Below are 16,461 nucleotides of genomic sequence, written 5' to 3' on the forward strand. Positions count from 1 at the left end.
ACAGTGTTTGTCTTTCTTTCTTTGCTATAATGTCCTTCAGATCCATCCATATTGTCACAGATGGGAGGATTTTCTTCTTAAGGCCGAATAGTATTCCATTATAATATGTATATACTACATGTTATATATCCATTCATTTGTCAGTGGACATTTAGATTGTTTCCATATCTTGGCTATTGTGAATAATGCTGGGGGACATGGAAATGAAAACATTTCTTGGAGATCCTGATTGTAGTTCTTTTGAGTAATACCTAGAAGTGAAATTGCTGGATCATATGGTAGTTTGATTTTTAAGAAAGATTATTTATTTATTTATTCATGAAAGACACAGAAGGAGGCAGAGGGAGAAGTAGGCTCCCCACAGAAAGCCCGATGAGGGACTCGATCCCAGAACCCCAGGATCATACCCTGAGCTGAAGGCAGACACTCAACTGCTGAGCCATTCAGGCATCACAGTAGTTCTATTTTTAACTTCTGAGGAACCTCTATTCTGTTTTCCATAATGGCTGCACCAACTTACATTTGAATCAGTGTGTGTCAGGGTTCCCTTTCTCTACATCCTCAACAATACTTGTTATTTTTTGTTTGTTTTTGTTCATTTGTTTGTTTGATAGTGGCTGTCCTAATAGGTATCCAATGATATTTCATTGTGGTTTTGTTTTTCATTTCCCTGATGTTGAGTGATGCTGATGACCTTTTCATACACCTGTTGGCTATTTTTATGTCTTCTTTGGAGAAAGTTACTGAAGTCAATCAAAATAATTTCTTGCCCTTTTTTGTTTTTGTTTTTGAGAGAGGGGCAGGGAGGGCAGAGGGAGAGGGAGAGACAGAGAATCTTAAGCAGGCTCCATGCCCAGCATGGAGCCCGAAGCAGGGCTCAATCATAACCCTGAGAACATGAACTGAGCCACCCATGCTACTCAAACCTTAATAATTTCTAATTTCCCTTATAACTTTGCAGGTAGGAAGGTAGTTAAGGGAGAAGATGTTGTTTATCTATACTGACACCTAAAGAGTTAACAACTTTGACGTCTAAGAACAACTGTAAAAGGCGATGACCGATAGTATTAATTCAGCAATTTAATAAGCGATTTAACAATTATCAGCCAGCCAGTGGTCTGCACCAGCCACTGATCTGGAAGCAAGAAGTATAGGAATAAATAAAATAGAGGAGATTCCTGTTGCTGTGAAGCTTAACATTTTAGTAATGACACATCATTCTGATAAAGCAGGAATTTGAGTTAAGCCCTCTGCAAGGCTCTGCTTTGAGGTGATTCATTTAGTAGATGCAGAAGTGGAGCTCATTGCTTAGCCTACTATTCTCCGAAAACTTTGCCATTTTCTTTTAATTATTACGAAATGAGCAGCTCAATTGAAGACTTATGCAGTATTTTTGGATAATCTGAAGCTTCTTTAAGGTGTCCAGATGTCTCTTTTGTGAACTTACCAAATTTGGGTTCAAGGATAAAAGTTATTTGAAGAAAACACTCATCTGGCATTATATAGTAAACATTTTTAAAGCCCTGAATATCTTCATTACTCTCCACCTTCTCACCCCAACCTTTAAGATTCAGGGCATGAAACAGACTGAGTTTTCTAGTACTAAAAAGGATCTGATTCAGTTATTTGACAGTCAGAACTCCACCCTATCTCCAGGCTGATTATCTGTATTTTGTAGCAAATCTTACCTTCTATTTTATTAAAGCTAAAACCTATTTGAGATAAGTGTTGGTTTAATAGACTCTTTAAACTCATATTCTTTGTATACATTGAAATAATTTGCTACCCAAATATTTCTTTTGAATTCTTATCTGTCTCTTTCCTCCATCCTGTACCTCCACCTTTCATCTCAATCTCCCCAGAAGTTTTGTAGCAGAAATGAGATAGAGTAAAAGCGTGTCAGTATAAGAATGAGAATATACGAGCCTATTGTGGTTTATAAGACATAACTGGGTGGTAAGGCAGGGGAAGAAATGTATTTTGGAGAGAATCAATGTGAAGAAACCAGATCATTTCCTCGTATACTCAAAATCAAGTTTTTCAAGATATGGCACCAAGCTGTTTTGGTTATTGTTTATTTTGCCTGATTTAATAGAATATCAAAATTACACTCAAATGCAAAATATCCAAAATGTAACATTATTTTAGTGTTATCGATCCTTTTTACATCATTAATTTTTTGGCCTTCCCTATGTGGAAAATGAATTCACTTAACAGTACTAGAACCATAAACAGGCAGATGCCCATTAAATCCATTGAATAATGCATCTGTGGAAACTGAGCCAAAAGAGACTAAGTAGCTTGTTCAAATCAGAACTAGTGAGTGGCAGAATAGAGATTTGAACCCGTGAATTCTGGCTTCAGTGCCTAAGCTTTTGAGGTCTACTATATACTATCACTTAGGTATAGTAAAGTTTAAATATGTATTTACAAGTATTTTGAAAATGCCTGGAGAGTTTATAAAAATGCTGATTTCTGGGTCCCATTCCATGGATTCTGATTTGCTTGGCCTGCAGTGGGTATCAGGAAATTATTTTTAACAGCAGTTCTAAGTAATTCTGATAGGCATGGTCTAGGGATCATTCTTTGAAAACAGTGGTTTGTGGTAGTATGAAAAAGTATATAGTAAAGCTATTAAAGGGTTCAGAAATTGAATAGCCAGGAATGGTATCCTAACTCTTCTAGCTGTGGGCATATTGCTTAAACTCAGTTTTCTAACTTATACAAGGGAGGGTGAGGATAAGGGATTTTGTGAGAATTTGGCCTCTTAATCCATTTAAAATGCTAAGTATAGTGCCAACAAATAGTAAACTATTAATTTATGTTAGCTATTATTAGTGCAGCATGGGTAGCTCAAAATTAATTCAGGTATTGTGTATGTAAATACCACAAAAAAATAACAGAAATGTTTTCTTCCTTGATACAAAAAGAAAAATGGATGTTCTGACCTTTATTTGTTTCTAATATTCCTTTTTTCCCCCCTGTCTTTAAAATAATTTCTTTCAAATTTTCAACTTTAGCTTTTAGATTCCTGGCTTTCTCTCTCCATTTGAAGGAATAGTAATCTGTTTTTCTACCTTCTGTATCTCCTGCTGAGTTAACCTGATTGCGTAGCATTAAACTGGGTCAGTTGGGGGAAAAAGGTGGAGGTGGGAGTAGATAAAAGGCTTTTATGGAAATCTGAGATTAAATTCTCACCAACTAGTGAAAGTGTCATAAGGGTCTTTGTTCTCTGTGTCTCCTTTTGTGCTAGTGTGGTTACATGACATAAAGGTGAATTATTTAAGTAATGCTATTTTATTTCTCTTGGCATAATCACCATTCTTTCACTTCTTTCCAATGATGACAGCCAAGCACCAGGAGAATATTCAGAAACCTTTGTAAAAAGAAACCTAAATAAACCAATATCTCTTGATAAAAGAAATACTGATTAAGCTTAACGGGCAGAGTATGGAGTTTGCCCTTAAATATTCTAATAAAACTGGGAAAATCAAACACATATAGCTGGAAATTCAGTCTTCCATTAAGATGGAAGAATGAAGAAATTCAAAACAGAACATGAAAATAGGGAGCATTACCCCATAACTCCATCACAGAGTCCTTAACATGTAAGTATGATCCCCTTGAGTTGAGGCAGCAATAGGTAATGATGGGTCCCGAGCAGAAGAAGAGAAAATTGTCTTATTTCCGGTATTATGCGGAGCTCCTAAGAGGATATGTGACTTGCTAACCTACTTTTAGCAACTTCAATTCAGACTGCAGGATTCCAAGGTTCCTAATCTCTATCTTGTTCTTTCGGCTCTATTCTGGAGGGTCAAGATTTCCCTGCCTTTTAATAGGTCAAATTGTCTCTCAAAGCCTGGTGGGTGATGTAGTTATGTTGAGTACCTTAAAATTCTTGTGAAGGAGGAAAGTATTGAAAACTTCCTCAGTTATCCTCATGTCCTATTATCATCATGCCTAGATACTTTTACCTTTCAGCTTTTTGTTTTTAGATTTTATTTATTTATTTGAGAGAGAGAGAGCAAGAGAGAGTGAGAGAGCACACAAGCAGGGGAGAGAGAGAGAAGGAGCAGACTCCCCACCAAGCAGGGAGCCCAATGTGGGGCTCAATTCCTGGGCTCCGGGATCATGATCTGAGCAAAGGCAGACGCTTATCCGACTGAGCCACCAGGTGCCCTCAGCTTTCAAAGAAACAAAAGAAATGCTGCAAACTGATTTGTCCTAGCTCAACAATTTGACTTAATCCCTGTTTCTGTTCATAGTCATAGATAGAGTCCTGAAATGAGTTGAACAAATATATATCATGTGCTATTTAAACATGAGAAATATGGCAAATAAAAATGAGAGAACCAAAGAACTAAAGCTAATTATATAAAGCAATTAGTATGAATTTGCATAGTGTTTATGTATGTGTTTTCTGTATAATATGTACCATATGCTTTCTACTTTACACCGACAAAATTTCCTGAGATGATGAAAATATTCTATGTCTGAGCTGTCCAACAGAGTAGCCGAGTAGTCACATGTGGGTATTGAATTTTTGAAATGTTGCTAGTGTGATCGAGAAACTTGATCTTTAATGGTATTAAATTTTGATAAATTTAAATTTAAATAGTCACATGTGGCTAGTAGTTACAGCATTGGGCAATGAAAGTTTAGAATGGTATGACTTGAGTAGTGAGGAAGAGATGATGGTGGGAATAAGGTCCACTTTTGGTTAGGTGGGCTTACCTGGGAATCTTTCCAATGCTTGGGTTTGTTTATTGAGAAAAGAACAAGGTATTGAAAACATAGAAATGAAAAACTATTGGGGCAGCCTGGGTGGCTCAGTGGTTTAGCGTCGCCTTTGGCCCAGGGCCTGATCCTGGAGACTCCAGATTGAGTCCCGCATCAGGCTCTCTGCATGGAGCCTGCTTCTCCCTCTGCCTGTATCTCTGCCTCTCTGCCTCTCATGAATAAATAAATTAAATAAAATAAAAAGAAAAGAAAAACTATTGTTTTTTCTTTGTCAGTGATTTTATTATATCCATATTTGGGTGAAATAGATTAAAAATAAAACACATATACTAATACATACTCATGTGTAACAAATACAAATTGTATTAAGCAATGGAACATCTAAAAATATTTCTTTTTTTTTTTTAAGATTTTGTTTATTTATTCATGAGAGACACAGTGAGAGAGGAAAAGACATAGGCAGAGGGACAAGCAGGGTCCCTGCAGGGAGCCTGATGTGAGACTTGATACCAGAACCCTGCATCATGCCCTGAGCCAAAGGCAGATGCTCAACCACTGAGCCACCCAGGTGCCCCTCATCTTTTTTATTTTAAATTAGTACTTGAGAAAAGGTAACAGATAGAAGTACTGCGTTTTAAATTTTTTGAATGTTTTCTTATTCAGAAGAAATAAATAAGTGGAGCCATATCATCAAAAGGGATTGTCTTTGAGTTAGAGTTCAGGTAAAGCTAATCTGATACTTCCAGAAAGGTGTCTGTGGTAGGCAGAACAATGGTTCTCCAAAAATGTCCATGTCGTTATCCCTAGAAGCTATGAATGTTTTTGGTTGTATAGCAGAGGGAAATTATGGTTGTCAGTGGAATTCAAATTGCTAATTAGCTGACCTAAAAACAAGGAGATTATCTTGGGTTATCTGGATGGGACCCATGTGATCACAAGAGTCCTTGGAAGTGGAAGAGAGAGTAAAGTCAGAATCAAATGAGACTATAGCATAGTCAGAGAGAATACAATGTAGCTTTACAAGAAACAGTGGTGGAAGACATAAAATTTACTATCGACCATTTTTAAGTGTACAGTACAGCACCTGTTAATTATATATAACAGTCTCTGGAATATTTCAGTTTGCAAAACTAAAACTTTTTATCCATGGAACATCCTCCTTTTCCCTTCTTTCCTTGGTTACTACCATTCTGTTTTCTATTTCTGAGTGTCACTGCTTTAGATCCCTCATATAAATGGAATCATGCAGTGTTTGTGTGTGTGTGTGTGTGGCTAGTTTATTTAATTTAGCATAATGTCCTCAAGGTTCAATCATTGCAGCACATGACAGGATTTCTCTATTTTCCAAGGCTAAATAATATTCCATTGCGTGTATATACCACATTTTCTTTATTCATTCACCCATCGATGGACATTTAGATTGCTTACATCTCTTGACCATGTGTATAATGCTGCAGTGAATATGGGAGTGCTAATATCTCTTCAAGATACTATTTTCAATTCTTTAATACTCCAAAGTGAGACTGTTGGGTCATATAGTAATTGTATTTTTAATTGTTTGAGGAACTTCCATACTGTTTTCCATAGCCGTGGCAAATTTTACATTCCCAGCAATAGTTCCTGAGGGTTCCAATTTCTCCTTATCCTTGTCGACATTTGTTAGTTATTCATTTTTTATAGTGGTCATCCTAAAGGCTGTGAGGCTGAAGCTCACGTTAGAAAGCTGGAGGAAGGGCTCATCTTAGAGAAGAATGTGTGATTGCCAGATTCTGGGCTGGCAGATAAGGTTATCTGAGTAGGTTACAAGTTGCAGACTTGAGCATGCTATTTTGCCAAGCTAGGAGGACCCAGACTGGCACAGATTGAGGTCTGAGTACTGTGATAATTCCTGGTAGAGACACTAAAATGTAGAATCTATGGGAAAATGAGGACAAGGAAGAGGATGCTGTGGTAATCAGTGAAGAAACGGAAGAAACACCCAGTGTCATCTGACCCCTGACACAAAGGAAAGCAAAAGCATAGCAACAATAACCCCAGCCAGCAGGGCAGCCCCCAATTCAGGAAACATTAATGAAGAGAGAATACACTGCCGCTGAGCTTATTGATATAGCTACCAAGTTCCACTAAAAGACCAGGGAAAGTACCCAAGCATGGTTATTGTGGTTATGGGATTCAGGCTGAGGATAGGGGGTGGAAAGGACAGCAATGGCATTTCTCTCAGAGGGCAGGAGGCAGAGAAAATGAGAAACATCACCACATACACTGCTGTCTGGCAGTGCCTGCCTGGTACTCAGGGTGGGAGGGGTAGGGATGGTTCAGGGTACTCACTTCTTTATAGATTGTATTATCCCAGCCTGAAGGGACATTTGGCTGAATGATCAGGATATCCTTGGAAAAGTAGGACCCTGGAAATCTACAAAAGAACTACAATAAATTCTTAGGGAATTGGAAATGAGGTAGGCCACTTACACCTTTGTCTTTGAAGGTCCTGTCAGGACCATATTCACTGCAGAAATGAAAACTAAGATACTCTAGTCCACCCCTGTCACCTGGTATGAGATTCTGATATCCATGCTGAGCCCAATTGTGGAACAAGACATTATGATTTTAGGTACTTCATTGCAGATCTAGGCGAAACTGAGAATCCCAGGAATAGATACAAGCTATGGGAAAGACCCAAGACAGAGAGGGACCTCAAAAAGCCAAGAGAATATTCCAATCAGCTGTAAAGGGTCTGATAAAAGTAACCTGGAAGCAAATGTGGTTTGACCTCATTGCTGCCAGGATCCCACCTGAAAAGATAGACCAGCAACCCAGTACTATGTTGGTAGGTGTATGGAAAGCCTTAAAACTTGAACAACAGTTCAGAGCTTCCCCACAGGCTTTTACCATCCTTGATTCCCCTTCTGCTTCATAAAGGGCCTCAAGGATATAGTCCTATTCAGGGCAGGTGTCTCTCATGCCCTGGGTGTAGGATGCAGGCCAAGACTGCTTCTATGTGAGGACCACTGGAGGTGACTGGAAGCCTCATGTTGAACTCACTATTCATTGATCCCCCCAGAAATAAAGAAAAGATGATAGCTTGAGTTGATATTGGAGCTTGAGGTTTTCTTAACCCATCAGCACCATCCATGGTTACAAAGGGCAAATGATTAGGGTCATGAAGGTCCCTTTGACACTACAAATTGAGTGTTCTCTCCTGCCAGAATATGAGGTTTTTATTTTTCCAATACTAGAAAGTATATTGAACACTGATATCCCACAGGATCGAAATCTGTCAACCTCTGCTGGTGCTTTCCACGTTCAGATTAGAGTAATCAAGTGCTGAAAGGAAATGCCAAGTGGGAGCCAGTAAGCCTATGAATGGTAAGTGTCAGACAATATAATTTTCCTGGGGGGGAAGAGACTATCCAAGATCTATACTGAGTATTGTACATTCTGCCCATGGTACTTTCAACAGCCTGGTATGGCTGATAAAAAAGTCAGATGGCTCATGGCAGATGACCGTGAACTGCCAAAAATTGAATAAGGTAGTGCCTCCATCCGTGTGGCTGTTACCAACATTGCTATCCGCTTAAAATACCTTGGCCATGGTCCTAGAAATATAGTATGCTGTATTGGACTTAACAAAACCTTTTTTTGTTTTTTAAGTATTCCCTTGATTGCTTAGCTAGAAGATCAATTTGCCTCCTCATGGGAAGGATAATAGTAGACTTTTCAAATGTTTCCCCCAGGCTACTTGCACAGCCCCACAATATGCCACAGGATGGTAGCCCAAGATCTGCCCCTGTTCTCCTTTCCCACATTAGTGAAATGGGCTTATTACATTGATGATATAATGTTAACATGTGAAGACTTGCTTTTGCTGCAGAACACTCTGCAGACTTGACCAGAACATATATAAAAGAGAGGATAAACAATGAATCCACAGAAAATTCAAGGCCCAGTCCCCACCATAAAGGGACATTTTGATTGGGTTTGATGCACAGTGTTCCAGAAGCTATGATTGATAAGGTGCAAGCCTATCCAACCCCCAAGAATGTGAAAAAGGTGCAAGTCTTTGTATGGATTTTGAAGTTTTGGAGGACTTTTATTCCTCACCTGGTACGGTACACCCTTCCCTTATACCACCAGGTAAAGAAAGGGCACATGTAGGACTGGGGAATCAGAGCAAAAGGCAAAAATTCTAGGGAACAAAAAAAGGGAAGAAATACTAGTGAAGCAGACTAAAGCTCTGGGCATCTCTCAAGCAGGGCTCCCATTTGAGTTAGACGTGTCTGTGATTCTGGAAAGCATGGATTGGGCTCTATGGCAGAGTCAAAAAAGAGAAAAAAAAGACTGCCCTTGGGATTTGGTCCCAGCTCTGGAAAGGGACAGAAACCCCTGTAGAGCAACAGCTTCTAGCAGTATACACAGTGCTCCTCCAGGTAGAGCCTCTTATGAAGCAACAGCATATCATCCTAAGAATCTTTCTTCCTATCAGGGGAAGGGGTTGAAAATATGTTCTATTGACCCACCTCTGCCATGGCTTAGACTCCCACTTTAATTAATCTGCATGCTGATTTGCTGCAGAGGAGAACCCAGTCTGCCAGCCCACTGTCTCAAGGAAGGTGGGTGCTACTAGACCCTGTAAGAGTATGTAGGTCCTCCAAATGCCACCACCCCTAGTCCTGTGTTGTCTCTGCAGCCTATAGAAATGGAGTGTGTGTGTGGTGGAATTCCCTCTGAGGCCTGGTATTCAGATGAATCTACTTGAGACAGCCTACCTGCATGGACTATAGTTGTCATTCAGTCCCAAACTGACATTATCTAGATAGAAACAGAAATCTTCCATGGGCTGAACTTAGAGCAGTTTGGCTGATGATCACTCGTGAATGCTACTATTAACCTTTTGGACTGATAGTTGAGGTTTTTCTAGAGAGATTAACCCTCTGGTTTGGACAATAGGAAGCTGAAGGGTGAAGGATCGTAAACAAGCCCTTGTGGGGTCAACCTGAGGCAGTCCTCACTGTTTCCTATTTCATAAGGTGTTGATACCCTCTGGCAATCAGGAAGCTGATGCCCCAACTCACTTGTGTGAGCTCTAGCAACTGACCCTTCAGTAGGTACATCAGGTTGGGTGCATAAAAAGAGTGGCCACTGGGCACCTGGGTGGCTCAGTTGGAAGCTTAGCTTCCAACTCTTGATTTCAGCTCAGATCATGATCTCAGAGTAGTGAAATTGAGCCCCAAGTTGGGCTCTGCTCTGGGCATGGAACCTGCTTAAGATTCTCCCTCTCCCTCTTTCTCTGCCTCTCCCCCCTCTAAAAAAGAGAGAGAGAGAGAGAGAGAGAGAGAAACAAGAAAGGATGGCCACTGTAGCCCTCCAGTGGAATAATGTATTGCCAAAAATGTTGGATTGCCCTTGAAATACAATGCCTTGGTTAATGCAGTAACAATATGTCCTTTGTGTTCTAAACAATATCCAGGGCAACTGCCAAAGCAGTGTAGGCTACCCATCAGAAGTCCCCACCAGTGAGGGATTGGCATAGATTATATTGGCTCCCTCCTTCCCAATGAGGGTTCCACATATTCCTTGGTTTGTGTGGACACTGAATTTGGCCTAAGCCAAGCTCTCCCGTGTAACCACACAAACCAGGCTACCCCCACTGAGGAATTAGAGAAGCTTCATATCACATGTGGATACCTTGGTCAGGTAGGTCAAAGGTCATGATATGCAAGAGTGGGCAAAAGAACATAACATTGAATAGAGAGGTTCCATCCTCCCCACAACCTGCAAGCAGTAAGGTTGGTAAAAAGGAAGAATGGAATATTAGAGCAGCAGAATAAGTCATGAAAAAGTAAAAGCACCTTGGCCAGGTGGACTACAGTACTGTTCTAGGCTTTAATACATTTGAATGATTAACCAGGAGGACCTGTTACCCCAAATGTCACACTGGGAACCTGTGGCTGAGGCACCCAATACAATAAAGATATGAAAGTCATGGGAAACAGCCACTGACCTGACTCTCACTGTGGATCAATATGCTATGCTGCTGAGAACACCAAGCCCCACAATTCCCGGAAAAGGCATTATGTCCTGGAATTTGCTGTGGGATGTCCCATTGGGATGAGTGAGGGGGGAACCATTCAATCCCCAGTAAGATCCTTTTGTCTTGCTACAAACCAGACCCATGGAAATACACTATACATAGAATGAAACACGCAACATTGAAAGGGAGGGGGGCAGTTGGGAGTCCGGGTCTGGCATATGCTTCCGGCACCCAGCCCATTGCCTCACACTTTAGAGTACTGCCTCTCCCCTGCCAACCTGTGTGGTATGCACAACCAGGTCAAACTTCTAAAGCTGCAGCCACGTTAACAACTAAGGGTGAGGCCACAAGTGTAATTCTTATAAAAGGGGGCCACCTTTTCATAGAAGTCCCTGCTAAATATTTGTCTTTTTGTTGTTAGACTTCTGCTGTTGTGGTGTTCTGTCGCAGGATAGGCACCTGATAGAAATACCTTTCTACAGTGGCTCCGTCATATGCTTGACAAAGGAATCGATCTAACTGTTGTGTATATGGGTAGCTGACCCTCTCTAGCTTGCCAGGACTGCTCCGGTGCGTATCACCACCGCTCCAGGGAGGGATTGGAAAGCCCTGAAGCAGTACGTTAAGGAAGAATAGGCTAGGACTAATATTCTTAGTTCATCTGATATTACCAGTACTGATCCAGAAACCAGACCTATAGCACACATAAAAGCCCTTACTAAAATTCACCCAGAAACCCTTCAATGATAGCAACAAAACTATCTTTACTGAACACTGAAATGTCGCCAATGAGAAAAACTGTCTTCTAATAGGATGGCCTTGGACATTATTGCTACTTTGCAAGGAGGGACCTGTTTGGATGTTGTGAAGTAAAACCACCTTGGCCAGGTGGACTACAGTACTGTCCAGGCTTTAATACATTTGAATGATTAACCAGGAGGACCTGTTGCCCCAACTGTCACACTGGGAACCTCTGCCGAGGCACCCAGTACAATAAAGGTATTAAAGTCATGGGAAACAAGTCCTACTGCAGGTCATCCCACTGCATCCCATTATTCAAACAGAAGGTTGTGGGATCCCTGTGTGGTGCAGCGGTTTAGCGCCTGCCTTTGGCCCAGGGCGCGATCCTGGAGACCCAGGATCGAATCCCATATCGGGCTCCTGGTGCATGGAGCCTGCTTCTCCCTCTGCCTACGTCTCCGCCTCTCTCTCTCTCTCTCTGTGTGACTATAATAAATAAATAAAAATTTAAAAAAAAAACAAAAAAAAACAAACAGAAGGTTGTATGTTCAAATCTACTGAGTCTCATAATATATCATCTTTATTAAATCATATGAGGCATAAATGAATGCCCCCAAGTGATCCAACTTCCAGCCTAGAATCTCTAGTAAATCAATGGTTTGGATTATGGAACTCTAGGTGGAAAAAATTATTATATTAATTATATTATATTTATTATATTATATTATATTATATTATATTATATTATATTATATTATATGATCATTACCTTAATTTGTTTTCTTTTACATGTGCCTAGATTGTTGCTGTGGTATCTGACTCCAGTGTAGCAAGTTAGCTGCCAAATGAGCCCCCTCCATGATAGAGAAATCCTTTGCAGACTGCTCAGGCATGTAAGATTGCAGGAGCCCATCATGAGGTGTGTGTGGGGGGGTGTAGAGTATTGGAGGAGGTCATCGAGAGGATGTGTTGTCCAGTTGACCTCTGAGCTGGACCCAAGCAATCAAAAGATCCAGACCCTCTCCCCTCTCCTTAGAATGTAAGCTCTACTTAACCATTTCCACTGTGGAAGGACACAGCTCTGAGAGAGTAAAGTGTAGTTGAGACCATCTGGATGGTAGGTGGCTCTACCCAGTTGAGGCCTCTATACAACCTTTTAAGATTCTAGTGGGTAGATGTGGAAATCTATTATTTATTTGGCCACTCAAGACAAGCCTCATGAGTAAGTTCCCTTGCCTGGTAAACCTGCCACCTACCAATTTGGAGTGCTCTGCATTTTTCTTTGGCTCCTTGTTCTCCATGTGTGGGAACAAGTTTCAGATTTCACCTGGGAATCTCCTGAGGTTTCAAACCAGCAGTAGTGCTCTTATAAGGAGAGGAGACTCCAGAGCTTTTACTCTCCACAAGTGCACAAAGAAAAGAGGTCATGTGACCATGCAGGGAGATAGCTGCCATCTGCAAACCACAAAGGGAGCTCTCACCAGGAACTGAATTGGCTGGATTCCAGGGCTTCACAACATCCAAAACTCTGAGATATAAATTTCTATTATTTTTTTTAATTTTTTTATTTATGATAGTCACAGAGAGAGAGAGAGAGAGAGAGGCAGAGACATAGGCAGAGGGAGAAGCAGGCTCCATGCACCGGGAGCCCGACGTGGGACTCGATCCCGGGTCTCCAGGATCGCACCCTGGGCCAAAGGCAGGCGCCAAACCGCTGCGCCACCCAGGGATCCCTAAATTTCTATTATTTAAACTACTTGGTCTGGTATTTTGTTATAGCACCCTGGACAGTCTGAGATAGTAGCTTAGTAATATCTTTGAAGTTAGGGAGTGTGAGGCATCCAGTTTTGTCTTGTTTTTTTTTTCCTCAAAATTACTTTGGTTTTTTCAGGGTCCTTTGAGATTCCAGATGAATTTTAGAATGGTTTTTCTTCTATTCCTGCAAAAAACAAAACAAAACAAAAAACAGCTGAGATTTTGAGAGTTTGCATCGCACCTGTAGATTGCTTTGGGTAGTATAGACAGTTTAACATTAAGTTTTCCAATCCTTGAACAAGGATACCTTTCCCATTTATTTTATTTGTCTTCTTTGATTTCTTTCAGCAATGCTTTGCATTTGTCTTATCTTTTTTAAAAAAGATGTAATTTAAGTATTTATTCTGAGAGAGAACAAGTGCGCAATAGTGGTGGGGTGGAGGGCAGAGGGAGAGGAAAGAAAGAATCCCAAGCAGACTCCTCACTGAGTGCAGCCTGACATGGGGCTCCTCTGAGGACCCTGAGATCATGACCTGAGCTGAAATCCAGAGTGAATGCTTAACCGACTAAGCCGCTCAGGGGCCCTGTGTTTTTCAATGTCAGACTTTTTTGCCTGTTTGGTTGTTTATTTCTGATTATTTTATCCTTTTGATGCTGTTGTAAATGGTATTGTTTTCTTAATTTTCTTTTTGGATAGTTTTCTTAGGGCATAGAAATGCAGCTGATTTTTATATCCTGCAACTTTAGTCAACTTGTTTATTGGTTCTTAAGGTTTATTTTGTGTGGGGGATTTTTCACACATTATGTCATATGTGAACCAAAATAATTTTACTTCTTCCTTTCCAATTTGGATGCCTTTTATTTTTTCTTGCCTGGCCAAACTTTCAGTCCTGTGTTAAATGAAGTGGTACAAGTGGATATCCATACCTTGTTTCTTTCTTTCTTTTTTTTTTTTTTCCATGCCTTGTTTCTGATCTTCGTGGAAAAGCTTTCAGTTTTTCACCATTGAATATGATATTTGTTGTGGGCTTTTTTTCATGTGGCCTTTATAATAGAAAGGCAATTTTCTTCTATTCCTAGTTTCTTGAGTGTTTTATCATGAAAATGTGTAACATTCCTGGTTTTGAACATGAGCGAAGGAGGCAATGAGCCAAGGAATGTGAGTGGCCTCTAGAAGCCAGTCTAGTGTCTCCAAAAAAGAGTATAGCCCTGGGCTAAAACCTTTATTACAGCCTAATGAGACCCATGTTGAACTTCTAACCTACAGAGATATATGATAATATATTTGTGTTCTTTAAGCCACTAAGTTTGGGATAGTTTGTGAATCAGCAATAGAAAACTAACACATTATGCATATATCTATACTGGGCATTTTTCTGCAAAGAGGCAGACTCTTGTAGAGTAGTAATCTCGACACATAATGCTTTAAAGTTTGCAAAAGCACCATATGTATCCATCCAGTTATCATTCATTCAGCTAGGTGATGTTTAATCTTCCCTACAATGATTTTATTCTAGGCTTTGAGGATACCGAACACTGAGATGGTTACTTTTATAAATAAAAAAGTAGTGAGATTCTGATAAATTAGGTGATTTGCCCAAGGTAACACAAATAACCTTTTTACTACAAATTTTGGGCCATTGCCACTAGGAACTCGTAGAAGAACTACAGGTTACATTTAGTTGGACATTCGTTCTGATGTAATTTGAAATTCCATTGTCATTTCCTATCTGTTCTATGGATATATGCAAGTCATTTAGGTTTTTAGCATCTGTGTTTTCTGTGAAGTGAGAAATAAATGTTTAAGCTGGTAGCTCAAGGATGAGTGGGATATGGCTAAGGCTCCTTGACGTATCTTGGAAGAAAAGGTTTATAAATAAATGCTATGATTGTGTACATTACTTTAGACATCAAGATATTCTGGGCTATATGTGTATCACTTTTAATAAGCATGAGATTTAGCAGATAACTATTGGTGGGTAGTGGTGTTGGTGGTATTAAAAGCATGAAAATAGTCATACTAGCAGACAGGCTATGGTCATAAACAATGCTGACCTTAAGTATCATCTGCTTATTATCTCATTTGCTGAAAAGTTATTTTGCATCATTACAATTCTACAGATGCTTCGCAGATGTCTTTAAGGATATATTTCTGCAGCTTGTTATTAAGCTAACTTCCATGGACTATGGCAGATTTCCATAGCATATTAATGAGAACATTATGGAATTGTAAATAAATATGTTTGTAGCAATTGAGATGAAGAGCAGAACTATAAAAATGGTTATAAAAATCTAATTAACATTTTAACAGTAAAAAGCTTGATGCCTTGATACTGCAGGAGAATGGTCGCAGTCAGTAGATTAAATGAAGAATTCCCAAATTACTTTAAGAGTGGATGAAACACTGCTATCAATATTTAATGGGATATGTCAGATTTTACCACCATTTGAAAGAATGCAAATAGGGGTTACCATAGAAATCACCTTGACTGAAAACTGCACACAATGCAACACAAACTACCCCTCAAGCAGCCTTGCAGAGGTTACTTGATGTCTGACTATAGTCTTTTCATGTCATCTCTTGATAGTGGGGGAAAAATGACAGTGTGTATGTGTGTGAATGTGCATGTATGCCCCAAATAACCTGAAAATTATAAGAACAGTACAGAAATTCTAGAGGCAGATATATTCATTTTTCTTTATATCATAATTACTCTTTGATAAAGCTATAAATGCCAAAGTTATTTATAGCTTTAACAAAGCATCCATCATAGCCATGCTACTACAAAGACAAGGCAACCTTGGAGATGATCATACTATTTGAATTTAATATGCTATTTTACATTTTAGTGATAACCTTCTTTTGTATCATGGCTCTGTGATATTTAAGCATTGCATTTTAGCAGCCTGGTCTTGCACCAGTCAGACCAGTTGCTTTACCAGATGCAATCTTCCCTTGTCATTGGGGAAATTTTTTTTTTTTTAATCCTTGGAAAAAAAATTAGCCACGTATACTCTCCTTTAACTATTCTACACTTAGAACAAAAGCTCAAAAACCATACTTATTTCATGGAATCTTTCAGCAAAAGGAGGTAACATTGTAAATTGTCCTGCCCATTAAAAATGAGTGGAATAGGAATGTGGGTTTGTAAAAAAGAATTTTTAAAAAAAGTTTTAATTGCTTTACCAAGGGA

The 16,461-nt window shown here is 39.6% G+C and overlaps 1 long non-coding RNA gene across 15 annotated transcripts in view; it reads left to right on the forward strand.

Annotated features, from left to right (window-relative positions):
* The window catches only part of LOC144317066 (uncharacterized), a 571,155-nt gene that overhangs the window by 218,373 nt on the left and 336,321 nt on the right, over positions 1–16,461 (forward strand). For 12 of the 15 annotated variants that reach the window (XR_013382942.1, XR_013382935.1, XR_013382937.1 and 9 more), the window contains one exon: positions 8,006–8,106. The exons of 2 other annotated variants lie outside the window; for them this stretch is intronic. This is a non-coding gene — a long non-coding RNA (uncharacterized LOC144317066). Of the gene's footprint in view, positions 1–8,005; positions 8,107–12,311; positions 12,696–16,461 lie in introns of those variants that run through there. One more of the 15 variants, XR_013382946.1, reaches the window with a different exon arrangement.

Source organism: Canis aureus, chromosome 7, assembly GCF_053574225.1.
Source record: "Canis aureus isolate CA01 chromosome 7, VMU_Caureus_v.1.0, whole genome shotgun sequence".
Taxonomy (NCBI): domain Eukaryota; kingdom Metazoa; phylum Chordata; class Mammalia; order Carnivora; family Canidae; genus Canis; species Canis aureus.